General features: G+C 36.4%; 1 protein-coding gene across 3 annotated transcripts in view; it reads right to left on the reverse strand.

Annotated features, from left to right (window-relative positions):
• The window catches only part of LOC149798257 (uncharacterized), a 298,006-nt gene that overhangs the window by 182,920 nt on the left and 89,424 nt on the right, over window positions 1–25,662 (reverse strand). The gene's annotated exons all lie outside the window — the stretch shown is intronic.

Consider the following 25,662-nt stretch of genomic DNA (forward strand, 5'->3'; position numbering starts at 1 on the left):
ATTGGTTAATTCAAAGGTCTCCAGAACATGACACCCAAATAGCCACTATCACATCTTCATGTAAGACAGGGGTTGGCAACCTATTTTACATAGCCTGCCACCTTTTAATTACAAAATGAACGAGTGTGTGCCACCAGTAAAGGGTAAAACTTAAAATCACGATTTTTAGCTGCCCTTCATATGCCACACAAAACATCTCGACGTGCCACCTTGTGGCATGCATGCTACTAAGGTTGCCAGCGCCTGATGTAGGACATAGGAGATCTGATTTCAGTCGGATTTCATGAAAACTGGCCATATAAAGAATTCAGAAAGGCTGTCAGCATCATTTGAATACAGGTTGAACTATGTATTGAAAAAAAACCCATAGTTTTCTTAATTTTGTTTTAAACAAAGGTGGAAAAAGCAGCTGTTCTGAAGAATCAAATGTTACAGAAAATGTTAAGATTTAGGTCGCATTAGAATAATTGTCATTCAGGACCAAAAACAGTGAAGAGTGTTTTAGTGAAAATCCCACATCAACATGACTGACCATCCTTTAAAAAGCACAAGTAATAACAAGAATTTCAATATGTCCACCATTGCCATCATGTTGGAGGCTTGATCAGCACCGTTTTTTTTAATTAGGGCCACCAAGATATCATAAAAACCCTTGTAGTGAAAACCCCATGTCTATACTACCATCTGTTCAGGAGAAGTGGCAACAACATTTTCAAGAGATCTTACCTTGGAGAATATATCAGAGGTCTGATTGGAACCATTATTAATTAGGATCAACCAGATAGGGTAAAAATACCAATATATTATGGCCATCTGTTTAGAAGAAGTAGTGATAACAAGATTTGGGGCTGCCATGTTAGAGTTCACATCAGCACCGTGTTCATTACATGTAATACCAAGTGGAAATCACAGATCTTTTAGTGAAAACCCCATGTTTATTATCAGGAAGCTTAAGAGCAGAATTGACTTTAAAAAAACTCATAACACCCTTCATACCAAATTTGAATGAACCACATGTCAGGATCCATTTTGTCAAATGTGATTAAATTAATACTGAGTGGGTTTTTAGAAATTACTTAAACTAGGTTTTACTATACTAATGGTGGCCATATTTCATGACAGATCAATATCCACTTAACAAATTTAAATGGCCTTAAAGTCCAAATGCTGCCATGACTAAAATCAAGTACAAATAATTGTCAATCCTGAAATGATGATGCAGTACAATGGGCGCTAAGGCAACACCATCAGCTCACTTTTGTTTACAGAAAGCATGTTCAAAAAAACTAAAACTGGTAACAAAACAAGAGCATAAACAAATAATACTCAAAGGTAACAAATATTCAAATAACTCAATTAGCAATAACCTTATTCTGGACTGGTCATAATTTGGACATCTGAAAATATCTGGAAAAAATTATGTAAAGTGTCAAAATACTTTGGAAAGAAAACTCAAGTTACACGGTTCATTTAATAAAACTGCAATGTTTTGTGAATGGATGCAACGACAATAATTCTGGAAACTTTGTATACATGTATATTACAATGATTTACTTGATTATTTTCCCAAGGCTGAAGGGTCATAAAATGTCACTGACAGCAAGAGTTCTCTGTAAAAAGTCTGAACATGATGAAATTAACCAAAGGAATCTGATAGCGAGGTATTCTTTATATGGATGTATGCAGTCTGTTAGGAGTGATCAGCAGAACAAACCACACAGACCCTGATCTGTCAGCACATTCTGTGACAACAGATTAGGGTCAATATTGTTTGCAGTTCAGTTGCACTTGACTTACAAGTGAGTACATATACAACATGTATTTATATGTCTATTTATTTATCATCATGGCCAAACTCCTCTTTCTAGTAGATGAAAAAATTTGGTTCAAAATTCTCCAATTCTGTTAGCATAAAATTTATGACCATGAATCTTTGAAAATCTCAAGGATAAGTACAATGCACTACTTGCAATAAATATTTAGTACTAAAACAAATATTACAGTCGAAAGGGATTTTATTCACCATCTAAGTCAAAGGCCTCAATCCAAATCAATCATCGTCAAATGAAATAGTGCGATGTTTCTGATCAGTGATGAATTATGAGTCAACTGATAAATTCAGATTTTTATCCATATTATGTTTATTAGATGGATAACATTTTAGTTCATATAAAGAAAATATTTCTGTTAAATAATGAAATTTTGTGGTCATCGATAGTTGTGCTATTGCAGAAAATAAAAGTTTTTATCAGTACTTAAATCTGTGGATTAGGGAGGTGGATCTTAAACAAATATTGGACACCTGAGGATAGTCGATATGTATGTTTTTCTGTGATAATTTTGCTCATATGTTAATGTTTGAGTAATAAAAAAGCATGATTTACTTTTATCAATTTTTCTATTTGTGAAGTCAAATCATGCATATGCTAAGTCAAGTCCCTTAAAAATTGCATTTCATTATCTCTGAGGTATTGCATGGGCAGTCTGCCACCATTTTTGCAGTGTTATTCTTCTTAGACTGGTTCCATACATGTTGTCAGTCTCTACCAGTTTTGTATTTTATTATGAAGAAAATGAGAATTAAAGAACCTATCTGTGACACAGCAAAGATGGCAGCCAGTTATCATTGCAAACCTTGTAGAGACAGTCTGGCAAACATGAGTATGTGGAGAAGCTTGAAAGTAGCCTAAGGGTTGGTGGTTCTTCCTGGGTTCCTTCTCCATCAGAAATACTGTCTGCCATGTAAGGCCTATCAAGTGCTGAAATATGGTAGCAAACCCACAACAACAGACTGTCAGATAGTGTTTTAGTAGCTCAAAACATGGCATTTAAACAAATTTACTTCTTAATAGAAAATGTGGTAACCTATTTGATCACTTGCTTATTACTACATTAGTACCCTGTGAATAAAATTATATTGGAAAAACACGGGTAGTACAGTGGAACCCATCTTGAAAGACCACCCATTCTGCCAAAACATAATGGTCTCTCATGATGTGGTCTCTCATAATACTATATAATCAATAAATCTGTATATGAAGAATCTGGTCTCTCAAGATAGGTGGCCTCTGAGAACAAGACAGGTTTTACTGTACAGTAAAATCATCTTATGAGAACATTATTTTCTGGCAGAAAGGATGGTCTTTCTAGACAGGTTCTACTGTACCAATGTTGGGTGTGGTACACAGACTGCTGTAACTTATATGGATATCTGATCCGAAACTGCTGCAAAACCAGTTTAGGCTGTTTAAAGCACCTAATATTCTGCTATCACAAAGTCTGAAACTCAAGTCTTATTGCACGTTTTCCTGTGTAAAAGGAACCAGTTTTATAGTAATAGCTGTGCAAAATATAGCACCTGCTCTGTATAGTTTACCGCCTTGTATTTCTTGATGAATAGTGATAATGATTTACATCCTAGCATCTTTTACACACAAAATCAATGGGCACACAGTGTATTTAATTAATACCGTCAGCTTGGTTTATTCTTCAACACTGCTGACAAGTCCATGTCAATCAGCCTTACTTATCACCTGCTGATCTCATTAGATGAGACTAAATGAAGGGCTATTATAGCTAGCTCTGGTTTGGTGTGAGTGGTACAAGTAGTACAGTGTACAAAAGGCGTTAAAACAACTGGTAACGTTGCAACGGTATCCAAATATCATTGCATCGATATCCAATTGTATCACTGCTATGCAAAATGTTGTTGATGAAACTTTACCGTATATGCTCACTTCAAAGGTGAGTCTAACTGTGAACTGCAGAGATCCAAATCTGCTGATACATAATGCCCTGGCAGATCTGGGTCTGTGCAGTTTGTTAGGAGTAATCAGTAGAATAAACAACACAGACTCTGATCTGCAGGTGCCTTATGCTATGTCAGATCTGGATCTTTGTTGTTTTACAGTTTGATTTGACTAATAAGTGAGTACATATTGTAGTTGACCATTCCAAAAGGTATTTTTAATGCCAGTATCATTGCAATGATATTTATAATCAATGCAATAATATCTACAACTTTTACAATACTGACCTACCAATTAAATGGAATACAAAAATATTAAAATACCAATTTGATGGTATTTTCTGTTGTTTTCATAGTGTATATATGGCAACAGCATAGGTTTTATCATATCGCAATCGTAATATCGCTGTTACAGCTGATTTTGACTGTCATGACACAAATTTTATTTTATTGCTACGGCTGTCACATTACCATTATAACGGTAGATCAACAACACTAAAATCCACGATTGTCAAAAATATTGCTTTAAAATGAGAACTTAGCTAATATCTTAAAATTTTTGGTAAGTTTGGCACTTTACGCTTGAGTCAACATAGATGTGGACTAACTTGAAAATAATACTTTAGACAGATTTTTAAATATTTCTCTGCTGAAACAGCACACAGGGAAGTGAAAAGGAATCTTGAAATGGGGGACACAAGATCTGGTGTTTAACACATTAACCCCTAGCGACGACTTAACGGGGCAGGAGGTAGTAGCCTACTGCCGAGCTCTGTAGCATCATGGTCTTGCAAGATACACTAAAGCAGGTGGTATTATAGAAAGGTAGACAGATGTAGCTCTACAATGATACCAAATAATCTGGAATATCTAGTTGCACTACAAAATACAGATAAACAAAACTCATTTTTTGGACCTGACTTTTTTCTACCAAAATTTCGCCTGTGGTCGGAATCTGATTTTGTGTCCAGATTTTAGACTTTTTGGTCTCAGATCTAAGGCAAACCGTTATGAACTGAAAACAGACAGATGAGCCTTTGCAAAAAGTACGATAAGATGGACATTTGGAATAAAGAGTGGTCTCCATACAAAAATAATGACTCCGTTTAGCAAAAAAAAAACAACAAAAAAAAACAAACAATAAAATAAAACTCTTACCTTTTACCTCTCTGCTTGTGTGCGCGAGTCAAATTGCCAATGAAAAACGATGTTTCTAACCCAACTAGGCAGTATGTTATTTAAAGATGACCGGGGATTTGGTGTTTTCGAGTCTATTCAGAAATAGCTTTCAAAATGTGTTTCCTACTCAATTTTCAGACAAAAATGACAAAAAGCTCCAGGGGTTAATGTGTTAAGATGCAACATTGAGCAAAGAAGATATCCACAACATTGCATCAAAAATTCACAAAGTTATTCTTGCATACAAGGGTGGGCTGAAACTGGATATATTTGTTTTTTTTTTACTGTGGATTTTATGGTGCAGAAGCACTTTAGGGCTATACAACGCCACCAAAAAGATAAAAAAGTATGCACCAAAAAGGTTTATTACTGATGTGAATTCATTTGTTTTCAACATCTCAATTTTTTTATATTGTTTGTAACAAAAAAAAAGAATATTTCAGATTGGTACCAAATTTCAGGATTCCTAAAGGGATCCAAATGTTTCTACTCTGGTGGCTAATTTTTCTTTTTGCTTAGAATTCATGTTTTAAATAAAATCCTTGGAACCTGACCAAAATTAATGAAAATAATGAATGAATATTATGTTAATCTTCATTATCCAAACTTTGCACAAACACCATGTCCCAAGCATTTCTAATACAGTATTAAAAAAAAAAAAATAGACTCAATTATCCAAGCAATTATAAGGTCCCCAAATAAATCCAGATAACTCTCGTCTATATGACTGTAATGGAGGCACAATGCTGGTTATTTAAGTGCCACAGCTTGAACAAACCTAATTCTTTTAACTTCCTGTTTATTTTATTAAAAACCAGTTAATTCTTATAATACCCTCTACTCCACAGCTAATTTAACAAATACCACAGAAAAGGAGAACATTTAAATCTTTCTGGTCAGAAGCCCAATAACCCGCTGTTTATACAGTGTGTCTGTAATTGTTACCTTAGTGCTGTGCATAATTTTTGGAGCTGCTGATGCAAGCTGTTTCTAATCCGCACTATAAAAAAAAATCTGTGCTTTTATAGTAACACTTTTTAGAGTCAGGAGTAAGTTGAGATTGTGCAGTAAATGGTGCTTTTGATGAACAGCCCCCCCCCCTTCTGTGCAGTGCAGAATTATAATTCTCACTGTGTAGTTTGTATGAAGAAATCCATATTCAGGTACTGAATGCTGTACACACCTGAGGTCAAAAAATGTGAATTTGATATATTACAGGTTTGGAAAATTTACTTACATATTATTAGGAGGGGCAAAAAATGCCACTGCTACAAGCCATGTTTTAGCTTGTCAGGTTTGGCACAGAAGTGGTGGGCACCTCTAGCCAAAGGAATTTTTTCGAAAGATGACGAGGTATATTTCACAATAGAAATCAAATGATACTTGCTATTTATCTACATTAATGTTTCAAAATAATGTTTGATGATGTGAAGGAATTGGCTGCCTTTGGATAGTAATTAAAAAAGCTGTCAAACGTGCAATGACCATAAAACTACATCAACTTTTTGTAAGTTCATTGAGTTGGATTTTTAATTCAGCTTTAAAATATTTTCTGTCAATTGCTATGATGTCTGCAGTGTGGCAGTTTATGGTGATGTCAAGCACTGGAGCACCATGAAATTTGTTGTCTCTGTCAAAGCAGACAAATGTTATAAAATTTACAGTACAATCAGCTGAAAATTGAATGTAGCAACTCAAGTCATTACGGCATAAGAATGTTAAGGACATAAGGCAAATTGAAGGGATTGACTGAAATAATGAATTATATTATGCAGGGCTGGGTTTGTATTGATTGCAGAGGGACATAATGTTACAAACTGTTATAGACAATTTCTATGTGTTTAATATTCTGAAACCCCTGGTAAAGGAATGACTGCCACATGATCTCTGTCACTAAGAAGCTGTTTGAACATTCCTAAGCCATCATGCATTTCACAGCTGTTCATACAAATATACATATTGCACAAAACTGCATTGTCTGCACATTTTCATCGACTTAAAATGTTCATACACCATCAATCCATATAAGGCATACTTATTTTAGTTCATCTATTTTGGCATGTACAGAGAACAATTTTCTTTAAATAAATTTCTTCAAATTTTAGGTACCTAAGAAAAAATAATGTAATTTAAACCATACCTTATTTGGTCAGTTGAAAATTTAATTCCTAAAAAGTGTATGAAAATTAACGTCAATACCGTACACCTACCTGTAACAGACATAAACTGTCCTTCACATAACATACATACAGTAAATCACAAATATTTTTTTCTTATTCAGGAAAGGAATATTTATGAAATTGAGTACATCTGTCACAAATAATTCATTTAATGGCAAGAAACAGATTTTGAACCTATGTTACTATGTACTATCATTTGTAGTGTAGTTACAGTGGCTGAATGGTTAAGACACTAGGCATGTAACCAGAAGGGTACTGGTTCAATTCCCATCTTTGTATCAGCCTGGATAGGCTACCATGAAGTGTCCTTAATCAAAGCACTTAACTTGCCTCAGCATAACGTTACAGTACTGTCAAACAACAAACCAAACCTAAACAAATGCACCAGACAAAGTTACTACACGTGCACGTAATGGTTAATTTGAAAGAATTTAGGAACACTGGAGTGAGGTCTGCTCAAATTGTATAAATTGTACACTTGAGACAAACTGGGGGTTTAGACTATCATATAGGCTCACTTTTAAGTCAGATTCAACTACAAACTGCACAGACCCAGATTTGGCATTGCATAATGCATTAACAGATCTAGGTCTGTGCAGTTTTTTAAATGAGTAATCAGTACAACAAACAGCATAGACATTGATCCGCTGCCCACTACGTAACTACTGCTCATGGTCTATGTTTGCAGACAGACAAGACTTAGATGGTATTTAACTGATGGAGAAATTACCCAAGATGCATCTTTTGTAAGCACACTTAATAGCAAGATTCAACCAAACACCATGCCAACAATCTTTGCAAATTGTTTTGCATGAAATGATCCAACTTAATCTGCTTGCATAGCAAGTACCAGCAAATGTATATTAAACTATCACCCATCCTGGCTAAATGGAATATATGGTGAATCTCTGAAAACTGTAATATGCTATGAAGTGAAACTTTTAACTACTGGGGTTTTTTTTAACTCTCAGATTTAATCAGAATTTATTAAAACTGAGGGAAAAGAAACAGGAAAGAAAAAAGGAATAATGAATAAGTATAATTTGAGCAATAATTAGATACAGATTCATCCCATACAAGCTATCTTAACCTTTCCACACCAACATCCCAGATTCACCCCACAGAAGCTATAAACCATTCCACACCAACATCCAGGATTCATCCCATACAAGCTATAAACCATTCCACACCAACATCCAGGATTCATCCCATACAAGCTATAAACCTTTCCACACCAACATCCAGGATTCATCCCATACAAGCTATAAACCATTCCACACCAACATCCCAGATTCATCCCATACAAGCTATAAACCATTCCACACCAACATCCAGGATTCATCCCATACAAGCTATAAACCTTTCCACACCAACATCCAGGATTCATCCCATACAAGCTATAAACCATTCCACACCAACATCCAGATTCACCCCATACAAGCTATAAACCATTCCACACCAACATCCAGATTCACCCCATACAAGCTATAAACCATTCCACACCAACATCCAGGATTCATCCCATACAAGCTATAAACCATTCCACACCAACATCCAGGATTCATCCCATACAAGCTATAAACCATTCCACACCAACATCCAGGATTCATCCCATACACGCTATAAACCATTCCACACCAACATCCAGGATTCATCCCATACAAGCTATAAACCATTCCACACCAACATCCAGGATTCATCCCATACAAGCTATAAACCATTCCACACCAACATCCAGGATTCATCCCATACAAGCTATAAACCATTCCACACCAACATCCAGGATTCATCCCATACAAGATATAAACCATTCCACACCAACATCCAGATTCACCCCATACAAGCTATAAACCATTCCACACCAACATCCAGATTCACCCCATACAAATGATGACCCATTCCACTTCTAACATCAACGTAACATCCAAAGTGGTGGAACCAAATTTTGCGACTTTGTGCTGAGACACAAACAAGTCTTATCATATCCTGGCTTTCAAGTTTCTTTCTAAAATAGTCCTGAAAGTACACATGCCAGAACAGGTGATTGAGCCTAGGATTTCAGACTGACAAAGTGAGTTGCTGAATAACATTTAAATCAGAGCCGATCCCATTTATCACAAATATCTTATCAAGAAAGGAAAATTGTATCATCTTGTTCTTAATGGAAGCCAGAGTTACAAAACATGAAATTCCCCTCACAGTTCTATAATAACTTGCAAATCAACAGTTAGACAAGATAAAAGAAAGTTTCTTAAGAAACAAAATGATTAAAGGTCCCACCCACATGTCACAAACAGTTCTAGTTTTAATGATAAAATAATTTTACTAATATACTCACCATTGCGACAAAATTTAATCCAGCTATACACAAAATGACATATTGTACAATTTATCCTTATCTGTGAGAATTACTGCCTGATAAATACACAAATTATCCAGTTCTTTTCCTCAAGACCTTCAAGATGTCCCTAGCCTCCATTTGCTGCAGTAGCTGACCTATAAATGGATGCCTTCGATTTTGTTGCCTACAGGCCTATTATGTATAAATAATTCAAATCAGATTCATGACGTTTTACAATAGGCTGATGGTGAAAAATCAATAGCTTCACAAGAGCACATCATATACAGATTTCAAAAGATGTGGAAAACGCCAATAAAAAAGACAAACTTTACACTTCTCTTTGAGACTAAACAGATTTTCATTTCTGTGGTGTAAATTGGAAGATTATGTTAGATATATTTTCCAAAAGACATAATAGTAATGTGTTGCCTAGCAACCATTTAGAATCTTTATAAGGGCATTTAGGTGCAGATATTGATTCAGGAACCTTTAATCATTCACCGTAGTGGAGAAGAGTTTATAACATAGTATCAGATCAATCACTGGAAACAACACCCAATAATGCAGTATAAAGTGGTACAGGCCAATAGATGTAACCGTCACATACCCTAATGGGCCATTATCCACATCAATAATTATTGATAAAAACTGCAGTTTCATTTTTCTGTTCAATTATGACTGACAATTTACCATTTCCATCCTGATAATAACATCACACTGCAAAACTAAATTTAGATCCTTATTTACTTAAGATTTTTATGTCCCAATTTCACAGTTTTACATATAACGTTGAGGGGCCCATGGTGGCCATGTGGTCTATGGCGCTTGCCTTTCCAGATCAACGACTAGGTCATTTCTGTCTGCATGGGTTCAAGTCTCCGTTGGGCCAGAGTTAGAAAATGAAAAAGCTTACGAGTAGCTTCCAATTGTATCAGTGGTTCTTCCTGGGGGTTCTCTAGGGTTCTTAATCCACCCAAATATACTGGCCACCACAGATAGTCCATCATGTACTGAAAAATGGCACTAAACTCAAAACAACAACAAAATATAGTATATAAATCTGAAGCCTGCCTAATATCAGTGTTCAGAGTGGACCAAAATTTTTTTTTTTAAATTGCCATTTTTTGATAGCATCATTTGTATAAAATAGCCAGGATGTTTTCCATCAGAACACAACTGCCTATATGTCAAACTGTAAATTTCTGAAAAGTGTCTGTTTTAAAAGAAGTCTTTCAAACCTTTTTATTTTTATTTTTGTAACAGTGGCCAATTATTTGATCAGCATCATTTGTATAAACTTGAAAGGCCTTTATGCCAGTACTAAGAGCTGCCTCACTAGGCACTCAGCATTAACTCATTAACCCCTGGTGATGCATTTATGTGGCAGGAGATAGTAGCCTATTGCTGAGCTCTGTAGCATCAAGGTCATGTAAGATACACTAAAGTGGGTGGTATTATAGAAAGGTAGACAGATGTAGCTCTACAATGATACCAAATAATCTGGAAGTTCTAGTTGCACTACAAAATACAGAGGGAAAAACCTCATTTTCTGGACCCAACTTTTTCTACCCAAAATTCGCCCGTGGTTGTAATCCAATTTTGTGTCCAGATTTTAGACTTTTTGGCCTCATATCTAAGGCAGACCAGTCTGAACTGCACACATACAGATAAACCTTTGCAAAAAGTAGGGCAAGATGGGCATTTGGAATAAAGAGTGGTCTCGATATGAAAATGATGGATTTGTAAAGCAAAAAAAAAAAAAAAATAAAATTGTTTTTTACCCTTCTGCTCATGCGCGAGCGAAATGGCCAATGAAAAACAACATTTCTAACACAACTAGGCATTAGGTTAATGGGAAACCACTTGGAAGTCGATGTATTAGAATGTATTCAGAAATAGCCCACAAAATGTGTTTCCTACTCACATTTCAGGAGAAAATGACAAAAACCTCCATGGGTTAATGAGTTGAGAGGTTAGCATTGGAAATTCTTTTTCTCTATTTCATCATGCAATTAAAACAAAAACATTACTTGAACATCAAACTATTCAACATCTGATGGTGGAAGGGGCAAATTGTTGTGTATAATCCAAATGTAAATAGTTGATTGATTCATGCTGTATGGCACATCAACACATACAAGTTTAAATTATGCTACGGTTCACAGGAATAAAGTTTTCCCCAGAGGTATACCATGACAGCCAAACCAGGATTTGAACCTGCACCATTCTGATTAAGAATCTGGTACAATAACCCCAACATCATGAGATGAAATACTGTAAAATCATACTGATTTGCACCTCTTTATAATTTAACACTGAAAACTTTTATTCTCAATTTATCACATTTTCCCCAGAATAAAGGACTCTAATTGCCTGCTGCCAATTACCCTGGAAAAATCCATGGAAGCTGAGATAAAGACACTGGGTCTTCTGTTCTACATTCCATATTAATTTCATTACAGACAAATTTAGTTACAAACAAGTGAAAGGCCTAAATGGCCTGAGCTGATTAACAGCACTTCAGTGCCTTTATCCTGAGAGACAGAAAACTAACAAGCCACTGATGTATCTGTGATAAGATCTACTTTATATTGATCCAAACTGCTACACTTGATAGGCTCTACTAACTGTCTTGATTGCTCAGTGATAAAGTGCCTGAATTTTGCCAGGTTCCATTCAAAAGGTGGCAAAACAAGGGTAGGGTGTATTGTAGAACTATAACTGTTTTCGGAGTGGGGTGGGGGTGGGGTGGGGGAATTCACACCTCCATTTGAAATAAGAGTCACTCAAAGGAACTGTTGCTCAACATAAGAAACAAGAATGTCTAGGCATCCAAGATATGACTGTTTCTTTTTCTTTAATGGCTGAGACCTACAACATTCTTGAGCAATAGGAAGATTTTCAAGATGGTGTCTGTGCTGGCCATATTTAAAACATGCAAATTATGTACCCCTGCTGAACAGGCCCTGCAAGACATATAATGGCTGCTAATCCAAAGCTAGTAATTTTCATCCAAGTTACTGTACAGTTATTTCAGCGTTGTAAATACTTCTTGCTTCTTATCTTACAATTTTTTTTACTGTAATCATTATGGCTTTAACATTGTATGAAACTTTCACTTTTGTTTTACTTTCATGGAGGACTGATTGCAAATAAAAAATATCTGCTATTCAGAATTAAATTTCCTCCACCATGAAAAGCCACCACGTGTCTTGCCATCAAATATACCCCATACAAACTGCTGGAACTCAAAATCAAGGCAACAATAAACAAGAAGTTGGCACTAACATGGCTAAAAGGGATGGGATAGGAATGCAAGTCTAGGAACTAATTATTGGAAGCTAACATCATAATAATGATCAATTTTTCTTACAGTAATTTCATATTCTTTGTTCCCCCTTCTATCCCAATACTCCCAGTATGATCGATTATAATATCTGGTCCTTGTCTTCATCAGCTGCAAACCTAACTGGGGCCCTGAGTGGCTGAGAATGACCTAACTGGGGCCCCAAGTGGCTGAGAATGACCTAACTGGGGCCCAGAGTGGCTGAGAATGACCTTAATGGGGCCCAGAGTGGCTGAGAATGACCTAACTGGGGCCCCGAGTGGCTGAAAATGACCTAACTGGGGCCCAGAGTGGCTGAGAATGACCTTACTGGGGCCCAGAGTGGCTGAGAATGACTTAACTGGGGCCCTGAGTGGCTGAAAATGACCTAACTGGGGCCCAGAGTGGCTGAGAATGACCTTACTGGGGCCCAAAGTGGCTGAGAATGACCAGACTGGGGCCTCGAGTGGCTGAGAATGACCTTACTGGGGCTCAAAGTGGCTGAGAATGACTTAACTGGGGCCCTGAGTGGCTGAAAATGACCTAACTGGGGCCCAGAGTGGCTGAGAATGACCTTACTGGGGCCCAGAGTGGCTGAGAATGACTTAACTGGGGCCCTGAGTGACTGAGAATGACCTAACTGGGGCCCAGAGTGGCTGAGAATGACCTTACTGGGGCCCAAAGTGGCTGAGAATGACTTAACTGGGGCCCTGAGTGGCTGAAAATGATCTAACTGGGGCCCAGAGTGGCTGAGAATGACCTTACTGGGGCCCAGAGTGGCTGAGAATGACTTAACTGGGGCCCTGAGTGGCTGAGAATGACCTTACTGGGGCCCAAAGTGGCTGAGAATGACTTAACTGGGGCCCTGAGTGGCTGAAGATGACCTAACTGGGGCCCTGAGTGGCTGAGAATGACCTTACTGGGGCCCAAAGTGGCTGAGAATGACCAGACTGGGGCCTCGAGTGGCTGAGAATGGTCTAAAGCGCTCACTGTTACATATCACTGCCATCTCACCTCTGTGTGGGTTAGAGTCTTGGGTTCGGCCTATGTGGGTATGCGAGAAAGCTTGCCAGTAGTTTCTCGTGGGTCGGTGGTTCTTTCCCGGGTTCTTCCTCCACCATTAATACTGGCCCCCATGTATCTTGTGCAGAAAAATGGCATTAAACCCCACAACAATAGCAAACCTATGATGGAACTGGCAAAAGGATAAAATTTCCACACCTCCTATTAGAGTGGAAATGACATCTTTTAATTAGCTGTGTTAAAACAAATACAACAACTGGCTCTACCACATATAGGTATCATGTGCAAAACAAAATTAATGCAGACCATACACTGCAAGATCTTGACTAGCCTGGAATTTTATTAATTTCAAACAAGTATCTGAATTTTCTGAATTGATCTGAACTCTGATTTTGCATTCATAGTTGTGCATGATAACAACCAAGTCCATCGTAAGTATCTGTAGGACAAAGGGTAACATAACTTTAAAGTTGTCTTTTGGACTACAGATGTATATTAGGACTACAGAAGATTGTCAAAAATAAATTAAGGCTTTAAAAAATGCATGTCATTGTAAACTTTTAAGAACGTGTTTTGTGTATAATTTGAGATAATACACAATTAAGAACTGGTTGGGGTGCTGGGGGATGACAGTGAATGAAAATGCACTAAATAAACTCCACAAAAAAGATTTGCTTCTGATAAGGCAAAACAAATATTTCCTATTGCACTTGTTTTAAAAATTATGCTTGCCAGGTCTTTCAGAAAAAAACAAAACAACATGATGTATGTTTAATGTGATTTTTGTGATTTTTTTTTTACAATGGGGGGGGGGGCTAGGGTCTACAATGAGAAGTGAAGATGGTCAGCCAACCAGAAACATATTTTTTTGCCTAATCAGTTTAGTGGAATCAATCATCCACCTTTCTGACAGCCACTGATCTTTTTACCCACTAATGGCTAATGTCCCCTGCCACTACACACCCAAAATATTGATTGACTACACAATGTGTAATGTGTAATTGTGTATAAAATGAAAGGTACTGGCAGGTGTCAATCTTTATATCTGTCTACCACTCCATTCATCCAAGCTTTTCTGATATGAAGCTTAAGTGCCAATTTGGTTCAAACATCGAATAATAAATGTAGAAGGTAAAGTGTTCGCCATAATCAAGGGCCATAACTCTAGACTTACGTAGAATAAGTTTACCAAGAAATCTTGCTGAGGCAAAATAACTAAGAAAATCTGGTTCAAATTTAATACTGCAATACATATAGAAACCAGAAACTAAACAAGATTATACATCTATGGCATACACCAGAGTGACCAATGGCAATCACTCTAGGAAATATAGGTAGGTCTGGTCTTTTTCTGATTAACCTTCATAGCAAATTTGGTTGAAACCATGTAAATAAATGTTAAGTCTAACCTTAAAAAATAAATGTGAAGTCTAACCTTATAAATAAATGTTAGTCTAGACTGTACATTAGGTTGTGCATTAGAAATGCCTTTATTAAGACAATCAAGGGACACAACTCTATGAAATATGCAGAGAATTTGCATTTCACTGAACTCATCAGGCTGTTGTTGAGGATTTGCATCACATCAACTTTGGTTTATAAATATGGATGCTAGCATCTTTGTCAGGCAGGCTGTTGGAAGCATGGAGACAATTTTTATTTCTCCTCAGCTTACTGCCATGTACACAATGATGTTTAATACAGACATTATCAAAACTCTGGAAAAGCAGCTACTGAGACACTAGCTAAGCATCTCACCCGCCTCAGTTTAATCAGCAATACCAACATGTATGTGGCTTAGTGTCTGCCCATCTGTGGCATGTACAGCACATTATTTCTCCCATAATAAAACGAGGAACCAGGGTAATAAATTTTGCTGAAGCTGGGGGCATCCCATGTAAAACTTTGTGATGTAGGACAGAGACATATCATCAAATAAGTACAGTGGTCACTCACAACAAGACTTTCAGTACAACACTTCATTTTATAGTGCATGATTTAAGGTATTGATCTGAGGACCACTCCAGTGGCCTAGTGGTTAGAACATCCGCCTCGGATGTGGAAGGTCGCAGATTCGATCCCCAGCTGAGTCATACCAAAGACTTACAAAAATGGTACTAACAGCTGCCTAACTTGGTGCTCAGCATTAAGAGGTCAGTGTTAGGACTGGTCGGCCTGGTGTCAGGATAATGTGACTGGGCGGGACACCATGCTACATGTCTGTGACATGATGCCCCAGTGCAAAACATCACTGTAAACTGTCACACTGCAGACATCGTAGTGATATGACTGAAAAATTGTTAAAGCTACATTAAAAATCCAAACCACACATACACCACACCTCAATATAACCCCTCCTTTTATAAGAGATTTATGGTCATTGATCTGATTACACTGTGAAAGTAGTACCATATATATTGTAACTCTGTACAATGCAACATAACATGTTCCACTCTGAAGGTTAGTCTGGTAAGTAGTGTCTTAAATTTCTGCATAATCTAGGACTCCCTCAACCAATGACAATTCAGCACTATTATATGGTACAGAAGTTTTCTTTCTGCATAATCTAGGACTCTCTCCACCCCAATGGACAACTCAATACTCTTATACTGTACAGTGGTTTTATTCTGTATAATCTAGGACTCTCTCCACCCCATGGACAACTCAGTACTATTATACTGTACAGAAGTTTTATTCTGTATAATCTAGGACTCTCTCCACCCCATGGACAACTCAATACTCTTATATTGTACAGTGGTTTTATTCTGTATAATCCAGGACTCTCTCCACCCCATGGACAGTAACTCAACACTATTATAATGGACAGTAGTTTTATTCTGCATAATCTAGGACTCTCTCCACCCCATGGACAACTCAATACTCTTATACTGTACAGTGGTTTTATTCTGTATAATCTAGGACTCTCTCCACCTCATGGACAACTCAATACTATTATACTGTACAGAAGTTTTATTCTGTATAATCTAGGACTCTCTTCACCCCAAGGACAACTCCATACTTTTATACTGTACAGTAGTTTTATTCTGTATAATCTAGGACTCTCTCCACCCCATGGACAGTAACTCAACACTATTATACTGTACAGAAGTTTTATTCTGCATAATCTAGGACTCTCTCCATCCCATGGACAACTCAATACTATTACAGACCTGCCAACCCAGACGGGGCAGTTGATTTTTTCCCGTAAGTTTGACCAGTTTCAGTAAGGTGTGAAAAATATCATAAACTGCTAAAGTAAAACTGGAAAATGTCATTAAAAGTTTGGTATTTGAAAATGCAGCAAAGATAAACATTATATTCAACTGAAAAGTTTGTAAAGTACACATATACTTTATTTACCACTAGTACAGTTGCACAAACTTTAGTTCCAAACCCTATGCAGCTCAATGGCTTGTTGCTATCTCTCAACTTGACATAATTCTTGGAAATTCTTTTTCAATTTCACATGACGATGACTATCATATCTCCCACCATAAGTCATACTCAAATTGGCACATGCTGTCCAATTAACGTAACTGTGTCCCTTCCGGCTTTTATTCACAAGAATCTGAATACTCTTTTTATTCTTCTATGTTGATTATTAACACTTTTAAAGAGGCTTTTTTTCCCTTTCATCTTAAACATGCATTGCTTGCTGGACAACATTTTAAAAAAATAATCTATAATCAACAATCTGATCATGCAGACACTTCACATGAACAAATAGGTGCAGTTTGAAGTGTCCAATGTGCTTCTAATACGAAACCCAGATCCAAAACAAACACGGGTGAACAAATTTTCTTAAGTTTTTGGCAATGATCATTTTTCTGTAGTTTTTGCTTTTATGCTGTAACTTTGTATTTCAAGGGTTACAAATTTTCAAAAGGCTTATGGCAAAATCATAAGGGTTGGCAGGTCTGCTATTATACTGTACAGTAGTCTTATTCTGTATAATCTAGGACTCTCTCTCTCTACCCCATGGACAACTCAACACTATTACCTTGTATAGTAGTATGTTTCTGTATAATCTAAGACTCTTTCCACCACTGACAACTCATCACTATTATCTTCTACAGTAGTTTCATTCTGTATAATCTAGGACTCTCCACCCCAATGGACAACTCAACACCATTATACTGTACATTACTTTTATTCTGCCAAATCTAGGACTCTCCACCCCAATGGACAACTCATCACTATTATACTGTACATAAGTCTTATTCTGTATAATCTAGGACTCTCTCCACCCCAATGGACAACTTAACACCATTATACTGTACATTAGTTTTATTCTGCCAAATCTAGGACTCTCCACCCCAATGGACAACCCATCACTATTATACTGTACATTAGTTTTATTCTGTATAATCTAGAACTCTGAGACTCCACCCCAATGGACAACTCAACACTATTATAATGGACAGTAGTTTTATTCTGTATAATCTAGGACTCTCTCCACCCATGGACAACTCAGTACTCTTATACTGTACAGTGGTTTTATTCTGTATAATCTAGGACTCTCTCCACCCCATGGACAACTCAACACTATTATACTGTACAGAAGTTTTATTCTGTATAATCTAGGACTCTCTCCACTCCATGGACAACTCAACACTATTATAATGGACAGTAGTTTTATTCTGTATAATCTAGGACTCTCTCCACCACATGGACAACTCAACACTATTATACTGTACAGAAGTTTTATTCTGTATGATCTAGGACTCTCTCCACCCTATGGACAACTCAACACTATTATAATATACAATTCTTTCTTTAAAGGTTATACTGCACTGAGGCAATTGGAATAAACTGCCTCGTAGGGACAAACCAAAGCAGCCAACATGGCCTGGTCTTGGAAGAATTCGTTGCAAATCTGAGAACCTGCCATTGAGCCACAACAGCTCTCTTTACCTTTTCTGTATCTGACACTTGACATGCAAAAGAATCTCAACACTGACAGCATTGTCACCACCGCTACTGAAACATAATATGTCTGCTTCAACGTCTGATAGGCTAAAATATTGACATGGAATGCAATAAGGATGCGCTTTCATATTTCTTATCAACAGAAGTGCAGGAGCCAAGATAAATCTGAATTAATACCAAATCATTAGATCTCTCTCTCACTTAGATTACCAAACAAATAAAAGAAGTCTCATGTTATAAATCTTAACACATCAGTGTCTCTCTCTCAGATCACCAAAATGAATAAAAAAGATTGTCTGATGTTACTACAATACTTTAAATGCTTGCTTATAAGTCGAGTCCAACTGCAAACTGCAAGACTCAGATCTGCCATTGTCTAATGTGCTGGCAGATCTGGGTCTTTTCAGTTTGTTAGGAGTAATCAGTAAAACAAACAACATAGACATTTGTCTGCAGATGCATCATGCTATGGCAGATCAGGATCTTTGTTTCGTTTTGCACTTTGACTTGACTTATAAGCAAGTATAGATGGTATACTAACGGTGGCATAAGCAGTGTGCATTTGTGTACACATATAAACAGTCAAACCTGCCTAGCAGCCACAAGCACATTGTGAGTGCATGTTGCTTGCAGCAACCGTCATATTAGATCCCCACACATTTTCTTTTATAATTTGCTGGCATATTTTAAGCATCCCATGTCTAACATGACTAGTGATGGTTATTTTTGGGTCCCATGGACCACGATTACCTACTAATGGAAACCTGTGATCATGAAGGAGTGTTTTTGTTGTTTGTCTTTTTTGATGGAATACCACTTTCTCTCAAATTTATTTATCAGTAAAGATACCTGTCTAGCCATCTTACAATTTAATTTCATCTGTTTTTCCACCATTTTTTTGTTTGTTTCAATCAACGTGTACAACTGACTCGTGCAATACAGTAAGACCACCTTTCTATAAAGAAAACTTTCGGATCGAACCCTTATTTTTAGTTACACTGGTACATGCAGCTATACAAATCTGTATAAGTACAATAGTCAAGTTCAGTTTCTGAAACTTTCAATTTTCCATCCATCTAATTTCATAATACCATAATAAAAGAAAATCATTTCAGATTATTAAAAATCTTGTCTGTTAAGTTCAGCTTCCAGTCTGGCCAATCCAATAATTTAATGTAGATTTCCTAAAATAAATCCAGTCTGTTGTAATCTAACTCGTCGAAATTGTTTCAAGGACTAATTTTCACTTTTTTCAAAGGAACTTTCAATGACAAATTTTTAAGATGTTAAAAATCATGTAGATGTGAACTGTTTCAACTGTCCACCAACTAATGGATTTAATTTAATACTTACATAGATATTAGCAAGCTAGTACGTATCATTTTGCTCAAAACTGAAAATGGTCATTATCAGGCACTTTTCTCGATCCTAGCTTGCCTCATGGGACAAAAGTAATGGTGCAAAAACCAACCTAAATGTTCGTGATATTCTTGGATCTTACTGTCATACATGTCTGATAACTGATTACCACTTAACTACGAGCATTAAATCTGTCTAAAAATAATGACAGGTGGGAAGCTCCTAATACAGACAGAGGATCTACTTTTCTGTTATGTACATAAACTTGATTGGACTATTTTGTACGTCTTATCAGTGTGCACCTAAATGGATTATTTACCAAATAATAAATTTTGTTTTTAACGCAAAGAGCAGATATCAAGTTAAATACAGTATTGAAATTTCTGGCTTGGGAATAGATAACCATGACTTATTTTGAAGCGGATGTTTTGCATTTGATTAATGAGATTCGACTGTACTTGTTCAAAATACTTGTGGCAAGTTATCTTCCAGAAAAAAAAATATCTCAAGTGGTTTCTCCTTTTAAAAAAAAGATTCTAAAGTTGCTTGCAGTGTAATGCAGTTTGATCAGCATGAGAATTCTATCAAGTACATGGCTAGAGAGAGAAAAAACTGAGCAACCTCAGACTGTTGGATAAAGGTATTATAAATCCATATGTTTACATATAATTTCCACGCAAGGGACTATGACTATTTAATTTTATGGGGCAGACCTGGGATCTATATTTTGCACTGAGATATAATGGATTTTGCTTTCTTTTAACATAGAAAAATTTATTCTGTTCAACTAAATATAATAGTTGGGTTTTCTTATAAATAAGAGCCAAAATATTTTTTCAAGCATTTTTAAAGACCTAAAAAATGTTTAACAAAATACCAGGCCACCACACTGAACAAAAAATTAGTCAGCCCCTAATGCTCAGAAACTATTATACATCTCCTTATCTACACTATGGTCTTTGTGGTTGCATGTTTGTAACCCAAAATCCAACACAGATTGTGAATCTTGCTGATATAAAATTTTGGCAAATAGAATAAAGCAATAATGAAATAATAATAATAATAATAATAATAATAATAATAACAATAATACAATACTAAATAATGACTACTCAGAGAGACAACCAAACTTGCCTGTTTGCCTGCACTCAAGAAGATATCAAGTGTAAGAAAACTAAGTCACCGTCACCTATTTTTCCTTGTGGGAAGCACACAGTTATGTACAGAATATCGTGACAAAGTTCCAAGTTGATACCATGCCTTCAGGACAATACCCATACAATGTGTTAAACTATATAAAATCAAATCATTAGTGTACAGAAAGTAGGCCACACTGACCTACCTCTAACAGTGTGTAAGTTCAATTAACATATCATACACCTGAGATTTTCCAACAAGACTAAACTTTACACTAGTGTTAACCTGTAAAGTGTCAAGTCATCAGTGTAACAAATGAAGATCACTTACTAACTTTCATCTGAGGTGGTTCAGAATGATCGGAGGAACACCCTGACTAAGTTTCATTAACACAGCCAGCATACGTAAAGATGGAAATTTTTGCTGAGAAGATAAAGCATTCAAATGACATTCATATGTTTATGGAAAGGTCACGATGACCTACATTCCTCTGGAATGTTTTAGGAGGGTGTCAAGAACACACTATGTTCCATGTAGATACCTGATTCCATCCAGCTGGAGATTTTCCTAGCAGACACTACTGTTCATCCTGATGGAGAGAGATAGAAAGAAGATAGGGAGGGCAGGAGAGAGTTGTTGTTGTTGTGGGGTTTAACGCCATTTTTCAGCACATGATAGGCTATACATGGCGGCCAGTATTAATGGTGGAGGAAGAACCACCGACCCATGAGAAGCTACTGGCAAGCTTTCTCACATACCCACATTGGCTGAATCGGAGACTCGAACCGCCGCAGACAGAGGTAAGATGGCAGTGATCCGTAACGGAGAGCGCTTTAGACCACTCGGCCACTCGGGGCCCCGGCAGGAGAGAGAAGAAAGAATACAATTAAATAGACCTAAATATGGACAAATATAACATACATATGGGCAGATATATTTTCTAAAAGGATAACGTTTCAGAGATGATATAAATTTTTCTCACTGGCTCCAGGTGTCCAAGTGGTTAAATGCATACATCTTTACCAATCATAGCCATCTACTAGTTTGTGTTGGTTTGAGTCTCCAGCTCAACCAAAATGGAAATGTGAGAAAGTTTGCCAGTAGCTTCCTGTGGGTTGGTAGTTCTTACTGAGTTTTCCCAGGTTCTTCCACCAATTATAGTCCTGCCATCATGTGCTGGAATTAAATCTACAAGAACATAATTTTTTCTAATACTGATACAGATTAGTATCTCATTATGAAATATACAATAAAACAAATATCTTTGATTCTTGTATTTAAAAAAAGTAGCATGTCAATTAAAAAAACACAAAACAAAATCGTTCAAGTTGCAACTATGCCAGAGAAACTGCAAATATCTGATTCCCATATGGTTCATAAATAAAAGCGGAGATGTCAAAAGCTGTATATATGTGCGATAACCTAGCAGTAAAATTGTATATATATGCAGCCCGTGGGCCCCAGCATTTCCTGTCCATTTTATTACGAGACACAAATATCCCACTGATTCCTTTTCCACTTTCGATAAGAAAAGGTAAATTGACACTGCTGATCAATACACCTTTATTTTAACATATCACAAGCACTATTTACAACCTGCTCAATATTCACATGCATGGAGTATTTTAAGCCCATATCATGTAGCAAAATTTCAAAACAGGTACATGTTTAAAGGAAAGAGAATATAGATTATTATACCATATTTACCAGTGTGTAAAACATATCAAATTCAAACAGCACAGACACACATATGTTCTCACACAAACCAGAGATTAATACCTGCCACTAGCATAGGGAACTAGTGTAGGTTCAAAGGTTTCTGGTCCCAAGGAAATATGTGTAGTCCCCCAAAAACATATACAATGAAATTTGTGTAATGCCCCCATATCTTGTACTATGAAATTTGTGTAGTTCCCCAAAAACTTGTATCATCAAATTTGTTGTTTATTGTAGATGTTTCTTCACCACTAACAAGAATCTCACATTCCAGACTTGACCATCCTGTTTGCATGCAAAAGTCAAATGTCTTCTGAGTTGGTATTTTGTTGATTTCAGTAAAATGACTTGCGAGTTGGTATTTTGTCATGATTTCAGTTAATTTTACAGTTTCTTTATATGAGTGAACACATCAGATTATACACTTTCTTAACATTGTTTTTTCTCACTAAATCAAATAAGTTACCAAAAAACAAGTTTCAACATTTTTGTTTCTTACTGGCTGACAGATAAATCTCCAACCCTGATAATATGCCAGCAGTTCAGGATTTATGCTGTTCATATAAAATTACAAGAACAAACAGTTAACATTGATCTGTCAAGGTAATTGCAGCTGGGTGAGTTTTATACACAGGTAAATATGGTTTCAGCCAATTATGATAATTGATTTATCTTCATGCATTTTCAAGCTCCACCATTTATGGTATTCATACCTTTGGAAAGGATATTAAATGACTCAGGATCAATAGGCTTGAAATTTATAGTTTTAATTACATACTCTTCATTTATTCTTCTGTAAGTTAAGCACAGTTTAATTAATTATACATGTACTTTGGTTTGGTTTTGGCTTTATGGCATATCAACACAAGTAGGTTATTATGTGCCAAGGTAATTAGAGTAGAGTGCCTTGCCCAAGAGTATGCCATGGTAACCAACCTGGGCTGATCTGACAGTTGGTCAATGTACAGAAGCGCTAAACTTTTATCTAAAACAAATTGTGTCATCTTTTTCAGTAACTGTAACAGAAGACAACAGAACCAACAAAGACAGCAAGGGTGGATTGCAAACTATGAAATATAGGTCACAGTGACCTAGTTTTCATTGATAGCTGCAGCATGCATTACTCGTGGAGCATTTCCATACCAAGTTATGTGACCGACTACATGCATTACTGTCTGAGAAAAGGACTTAATGGCAAACACTAACCTGTGTATTAATGGAAGAAGAGGCACATTCAATGTCCATAAAGCAGAACTGCTTTGTAGCCTAAGTCATGCTACATGTAATTGAAAAGCAAACCACTGCTGATAAAGTCACATGAGTAAAGTAAAGGGTGATTTTCTATTTGTCTTGCTTATCTGGCCATTTTTGGGCTCTAAACCAGGAAAAGTGTTCTTGATATTCAGGGATATATCACATGTGTGATGAATTAATTGATGAAGAAATTAGTTAAACTCTGGTAGATGACTATCCATATTGTCAAAGAAACCTATTACAAATCAGTCATAACCTTGTGCCAGACTGGTCTTAACCTTGTGTCAAACCTGTCTCAACATTGTGCCAGACTGGTCTTAACCTTGTGTCAAACTTGTCTCAACATTGTGCCAGACTGGTCTTAACCTTGTGTCAAACTTGTCTCAACATTGTGTCAAACTAGTCTTAACCTCGTGACAAACTTGACTTACTCGTGTCAAACTTGTCTTAAACTAACCTTTGTGCCAAGATACCACATATACACACTTATAAATCAGATTAAACTCCAAACTGCACAGACCCAGATCTGCTGCACATAATGCACTGGTAGATAGGAGTCTACAAAGTTTGTAAGGAAAAATCAGTAGAACAAACGACACTGATCCACTGGCACATTTGAGGGTAGATCAGGGTCTATGCTGAATGCAATGGGACCCAACTTTTAAGAGTTTATAAACCATAGATGTTACATCTCTTCAAATGTTCCCTCTCTTAAATGAGGTCATAACAGTAACTCTATAACAAATTATTATCTTTCCTTGAAAAATTGGATCTCATATGGGAAGTGGTTTTTCCAAAGAGTGGTCATTCAAGTCAGGCTTTTTTCTTTTTACTTTCTGTATTCAACTGCTCCTTAACTGACAAAAACTTCAGCATGACATCATATCATTGTATGTTTTACAATCACAAAGAACTTTACCTTTTTGTTTCCTTTTTATGGTGAAAACGTTTGTCTTTTTTATGGGTTAACTTGAACACATACTCAAAAGCTCGTAATTGACTCCTTGCCTGATTATGTCTTCTCCACAGTGATTTTTACTTTTGATGAAATTTTGTTACTACTTTTTTGCTCTGACATAAAGTGATGAAATATGTGAACTTCGTGTATGTACCATTGATGAACATGTATTATCTAAGGCACTAATAAAGTCTAATTAAGAACTTCTGATTTGTAGATTAGGTGAACATGTATTATCTAAGATACGGTCAAATTAAGTCTGCTTCTAACAATATTGTCAGGTGAAAAAGCTGTTACACTAAAAAAAAAAAAACTAGTTCAAGCTTAAGAGCTTCCTGTACTATCTTTGTATGCAATACACAATTATCCAGATGGTTCCATTCCAATGTTGTGTTCATGATGAAGGAATACTGAGCTGATAAGTTTGAAGATGTTCAACATGAAATTATTTCTCTTTGCTTTTATTACTTTTGTCATAATTTCTGGTGTTAATTTTGATGTCTATACTTATTA

Source organism: Sinohyriopsis cumingii, chromosome 6, assembly GCF_028554795.1.
Source record: "Sinohyriopsis cumingii isolate HCF-2022 chromosome 6, ASM2855479v2, whole genome shotgun sequence".
Taxonomy (NCBI): domain Eukaryota; kingdom Metazoa; phylum Mollusca; class Bivalvia; order Unionida; family Unionidae; genus Sinohyriopsis; species Sinohyriopsis cumingii.